A 5,935-nucleotide genomic window follows, 5' to 3' on the forward strand; every position below is an offset into this window, starting at 1 on the left:
ATATAGAAGTACGAGTATATACTATAATACGCGAGTGGTACGAGTACTACATATATGTGAGGGGTGGAGAGGTCAAACAATGGCATTTGTGCCTGCATAATTATGAAATTACTCTGCCACAGCCGAGTGGCGAAACTGTTCTCTGTGTGCACTTCCTCAGCCATTCCTGATTCTCCTTTCTCCTTTCGCACTTCTCTGTTCTTCTTTGCTTTTTCTTGGCCTTTCTTTTGTGCTTTGCTTTGTGCAATTTTATGTAATTCAAGGAGAGATTCGAGGTTATGTCTTAATGTACCGGAATATCCAATTCTTTGTGCAGGACATTGGTGGAACTATGAAAGTGTTTAAGCTTTCCATGGATCATGGATATGACATTGACATTTATCGATGTCCAGAAACATTAAATACAAGTGGATACCATCTACCAATACCAATCCACTTGACAGCTTTTCCTGCTCTATGAATTTCAGTACCAAATCTTTTCCTAAAACTTTATGCATCTTTAATCTTTGCGAAGAGGTTTCTTTTCCTTTTAGACACCATTTCAGTCCATTCTGTTCCTTTCCATAGAATTCCGTTGGGGTAATGTTCACTTTTAATTCCCCCGTTCCGCCCCGAACCACTCATTAGTCTTACAAACTATGCACATGCGAGAGTATCCCTGCCATTGTCCTGCCTTGGTTCTCATCCCCCGCCACGGTCCTGAATTCCACTCCGTGCAACTCCCATCGTGATCGCCATGAATGGCCGCCACATCCTGTTGCCAGGACCCAGACGACGACATTCAAGGACTGCGCTACGCTATGGAAAAATCCCTTTTTATGAATGAGTCGCGGTGCCATTTGCATATTAACGGCTTGTAGCCCTAATATGTGCACACTCCCAGTCCACACCTCTCCACAGTCCTTCGCTCCACCATTCTCCTCCTCCGCCGTACTCTTCTGTGTATTTGCATAATAATTTTATGGTCCGCTGCAGTGGAATGGGACTTGGAAAAGCCAAAGCCAAGACCAAGAGCCATTGTTGCCGGCCAAGGAGCCAAGGACCATATAAATGGGAGGACTTGAACTCTCGCATTCCTCCAAATGGTTCTTGAATGGCGGGGGATACTGCTGCACTCACCAAATTGCCCAAAACGGAGCAAGGCGTAGTTTATGGTAGTAGGATATTACTTTAGAATGGTTTAGGATATTACATTGGATGGGTAAAGGATATTACTTGTTAGTCCTTTATTACCGATGAAGCAATGCATTGAATCAATGCTCTCTTCAAACCCTACCCTATACATATCCCATACATCACATAATGATGAAAAATCTACTCCAACACCTACTCAAAACAGTCCAAGTGGGAGATATTCCTCCCGGAACTATTGGCCTTCTAAAATATATAAATCTATCCAAGGGTATAAAGAGCGCTGAAAATTTAGTAACTAAATAACAAAATCATTTCAATTGAAATCAGTAATTTCTAAAAATATTCCTCGCTTTTTTTAACTTTATAAATTGCAACTTAATACGAGTATACTTTAACTGTAGACACATTTCCAAGCTGTTCCCAATGGAGTGACTTCAGGAACCATCATTATATTTGACAATTTTCCTTTACTACTCGGACAGCAGTCTTTCTTCCAGGACATCCCCCTATATAATTGAGGAATTGCTGCGACGGACAATGGATGGACCAAGACGCGACAGCAGATGAGTGTGGGAGGCAGGAGCCACCCGGGTACATGCCACAAAAGTGCCGCATCAAGTGACAGTCATTTACATAATTATTAGAAACAGTTAAATGTCCACAAATTGTACTTCAGTCCCGGACACGGGGGAGTCATTACTTACTGGGCCATGGCTTAAAAGAGGGTGTTGGTAATGCGAATGGGAATGGGAATGTGGGAATGGAGGAGGATGTGCCCACGCTATCTGGTAACCAAATATCTTGGCTGTAATTTAGAGAGTCCCGGCAGACCTCTGTTCGGCTAAGAGACTCAGAGACTGAGAGCCTGGTCGGTCGGTCCCCCTGTTGACGTGCGTGCCTTTGACTATTTAAAATTGTTGCAGGACAAACACTGGGAGCAGGAAATAAAATAAAATGTAATTTTTATTAGGCTTCGTGGTTTTTATTGTCTGCTTTATCGTTCTTACAAGTTCTTCGTTTGCGCTCTCCCTTGTCTTGTCTTGTCTTGCCTTGTCTTGTCTGATATTTGTCTATGGCATGTCCTGGTCATGCCACAGGTCACAGATACACGCACACACAGATACACGGAAAACACACACACACACACACACATAGATAAATAGACTTGGCCACAGGACATGGCCCCGGACGGCCTTTTGTGAAATTTTCGGTTCGGTTTTCTGTTCTATTTTTTTATGACTTTTTTATTGACTTGATTATTATGTTGTTTGTTGTTCTCGGCCCGACGCAAGCCGAAACTTTCCTTAAGTCGTGCGCCGTGGCTGAACTGGGACTAGGACTAGGACTGGGACTGGGAATGGGAGAAATTAAAAAATAATTTAGAGCCCCTGGTTCAAGGGTTGCCGCATAAATTGTGGCCCACCGTCTGGAGCGCAGCCTGTGTCTGATTGCCTTGCCTTCTTCTGCCCTCATAAATATCACAGGAGTGATGCACCTCACGCACTTGAGGGTATCGAATTTTTGACACCTCCAGCGGGTGTGCAATAGGTACAGATAGAGGTTGGATTTGTTTGGAAACATTATGACTTCATTTTTGTATAATTTTCGTAACCATTATAAATTAGATTAACTTAATTTTTGATTCTTTATTCCCAATGAAAAAATAGGTAGATATTTTCTATCTTTATACCATTTCGATTACATACCGCTCTAGAATCCATATACCCCAGAGAGAGTGTGTATATACTGCCACTGCCAATACCACGTCAAATACGTAGAGGCCCATATGTGTACAATATATCCCCTGTGCGATTGTTATGACAGCTCGACTAATATTTCACAGGACACCGATGTGAGAGCAAATCAAAAATTTGCCAAAGAGCGTAATTCGAACCTGTGCTGCTCAATAAATTGTCAACTGAAAAAAACAAATAAAAACAAATAAAACAGCAGGGAATTTCGAGTTTTAGTCATTTAATTGGAAAATGTGTCCAAGACACCTTGACAACAGGCCTTGACAATTTATGGAATCCATTCCCAAATGAAAGTTTTCCGCTGTCGAGTATTTCGGGGGAAAAACTAATAATGAAAAGTGTATCGGATGACCATACATGGAAGGCAATAGCGAGGAACAGAGATTAACTTCGTTGGGATTATCTTTCCAGTTAAGTGGCTTTCCTTAAAGCTGATGTTTAAGAACCCATTTTCAGAGGCCATTATGCTGACGGCGGCTTATATTAACTGCCACCAAAGCGTCAAGGGCGAAGCGACCCACAAAAATGCAAAGGAAATCAAAACAAACTGAACCCAAAGACAAAGACAACGAAGAAAAGAAACCACAAAAGAAGAGCAAGTCTCATAATTAAAAATTAAGCCATTCGCCTATTAGTTTTAACCCTCATTAACTTTAGATAAACTAATCTCCAAAGTAAACCACTCGCATTCAGGACCCGAGCGGAGCTAAACTGACACGACCCTTGCCACAGGGCCCGGCCCCCATGCACAGCATCAGCATCAGACGCTGGGTTTTTATTCCGCGCGCGCCTACAATGCGTGAAAAGCTCATCAGCTCGTGGCAACTGTTTCGGGGATGTGCAGCGGCGAGGAGCCACACAAAATGATGTAGAAACAGAAAGAGCCTGAACCTAATATGCTAAAGAAAAGAAAAAAACGAAAAGAAAAGAAAATAAAAGAGAGAAGCCGAATGAACCCATCACATCGAGCAACCAGAGAAAGGAAAGATAATTAAAAACGCAACCTTGATGGAAAATGAAATGTTTACAAAGAGACACAGGCCCCAGCCCCAGTCGTAGTCTCAGGCTCAGCCTCAGCCTCCGAAAAATGTAAAGCACAGTGACAAGCTCAGAGAAAAAGAAAATGTTGAAAGGCCCCCAGAAAAGACGAGAGCAAAGCGAGGAAAACATTTGCATTGCCGCTCAGGCAGCACCAGAGAACGAAAACAAAAACGGATACACGCAGCGGATCCAAAGTTTACTCAAGCAACACACAAAAACACACAAAAACTGGGCAAAGTTGTGGGCGTGGAAGGGTCTAAGGAGCCGGATCCGGCAAGGCCAGAAAGGAAGCGGATTGGTGGAGCGTTGGAGCAGGCAAAGTCAAGCGAAAATTAACTGGAGCATTTTTTTTTCCTATGCCTGCTGTACAAGGGCATAGTGTAATCGTGGAATAATTAGGCAGACGGAAAGTGATTCCGTTCCTCAGAAGTTCAGTAGAATTACGCTAAAAAATGTCTGCTATAATTAAATATCCAAATATGTATTTTTGATTCTGCTCCGATCGTTGCTATGACATAGCGATCCTTTATTAGCATTCAGCCTTCAACCTATACATGTGGATACACAACAACTTGTCTCCCTTTTAACTCAATTAGGGAGCATTTTTTAAGCATCTTATAGTGGTTATTAATTTATCGGGCGGGCAATGCATGGCTTAGTCCCAGAAGAGCGAGTAAGACCATCTGCAACAGTACCAACTTGATGTTTGGGGGATTAATGAATAAGGAATTATATTACTTTATAGCAACATATTGTATAGCAGATGGTATCATATTTAGATTACGTCATTCAGGGATCATTATTAATGTAATATACTACGATATTTAAATTAGTTTCGAAACAACAATAAGCATTATACGGTATTTAAAGTAAAACAAAATTAACTTGTTAACTATTTGGATCACTGACGATCTATCTGATTCGATAACATAATCGACAGGTAGTCCTTTTTGTAAATGTGCTTTTATTATACAATAAAATCTAAAAGACGGCGGTCTGAATTGTCCAATCCAAAGTCACAAAGTTCTTTACTTACTTGGCTTAACGCCAGGAAAGCAAGAAATACCGTCTTTAACAGTACCAACTTCATGTTCGGGCGATTGGAGAATACTATTGGTTAATAGCCACACAAATTTTGAATATAAAAAGATCACATCCTACTATGGATCCAACCAAGATATTTTAATTGATTCAGGAACAACAAAGAACATTATACGGTATTTGAAGTAAAACCAAATCATCGTAACAAATGAAATATGCTGGGAAAACGAGGTAAAGATATATTAAGACATATCTATTTATTTTGTTCCCCACATAGACTTTTTGCTCGTGCGATCGTTAGTATAGAAGCTACATTACTATCCCTTACTCCTTGCATTCGGTTCAGATGAGATAAAGCGAATAGGCTGAATGATGGCTTGGCTAAACGATAGGTAAGCGAGGAAGAGCAGCTGCAACAGTACCAACTTCATGTTCGGGCGATGGATTCATGATAAATTCTATTCAATAACATTTAGTGTACCATATCAGATGATAAAAATAATACGATTACACGGATCATTGGTTATGGATCAAACTAAATGCTTCTGGAAACACACAATAAAAAAACGAGAAAGAACGTCTGAGTCGCTTCTGAGGACGCGACTCTACTTTTATACCCGTACTCAGTCATTATCTAAATTTGTGAGCTTATGATTTATGTAGAATGAGTAGCGGGTATCTTGCAGGTCTCTTGGGGGAAGCATCTAAAAATTAATTTCTTCATTCTGGCTATAATTATGATCCGGGTATGGATATAAAAACTAGATTCCACAAGAGAGATTGATGTCAGGATATCCTTGCAGATAATTATTTGGGGGTCTGCTTAAATCTGCCACGTACATCCAGTGTATTTCAATGGGAAAACTATAAAATATTCTCATGTTTGTTTGGTTTGTGCCCAACCGTATCGTGTCATGCCCTATTAGGTTCTGGGAGCACATCATCAAATGAAAAATAATAAAATA

General features: G+C 40.8%; 1 long non-coding RNA gene across 1 annotated transcript; it reads left to right on the forward strand.

Moving 5' to 3' along the window:
* Positions 1–5,040: 5,040 nt before the first annotated feature.
* LOC111073366 lies at positions 5,041–5,598 on the forward strand. Its single transcript, XR_002607694.2, has 3 exons — positions 5,041–5,201; positions 5,277–5,362; positions 5,447–5,598. It is a non-coding gene; the product is annotated as an uncharacterized LOC111073366 (long non-coding RNA).
* The last annotated feature ends 337 nt before the right edge of the window (positions 5,599–5,935 follow it).

Source organism: Drosophila obscura, unplaced genomic scaffold (genome assembly GCF_018151105.1).
Source record: "Drosophila obscura isolate BZ-5 IFL unplaced genomic scaffold, ASM1815110v1 contig_200, whole genome shotgun sequence".
NCBI classification, from domain to species: domain Eukaryota; kingdom Metazoa; phylum Arthropoda; class Insecta; order Diptera; family Drosophilidae; genus Drosophila; species Drosophila obscura.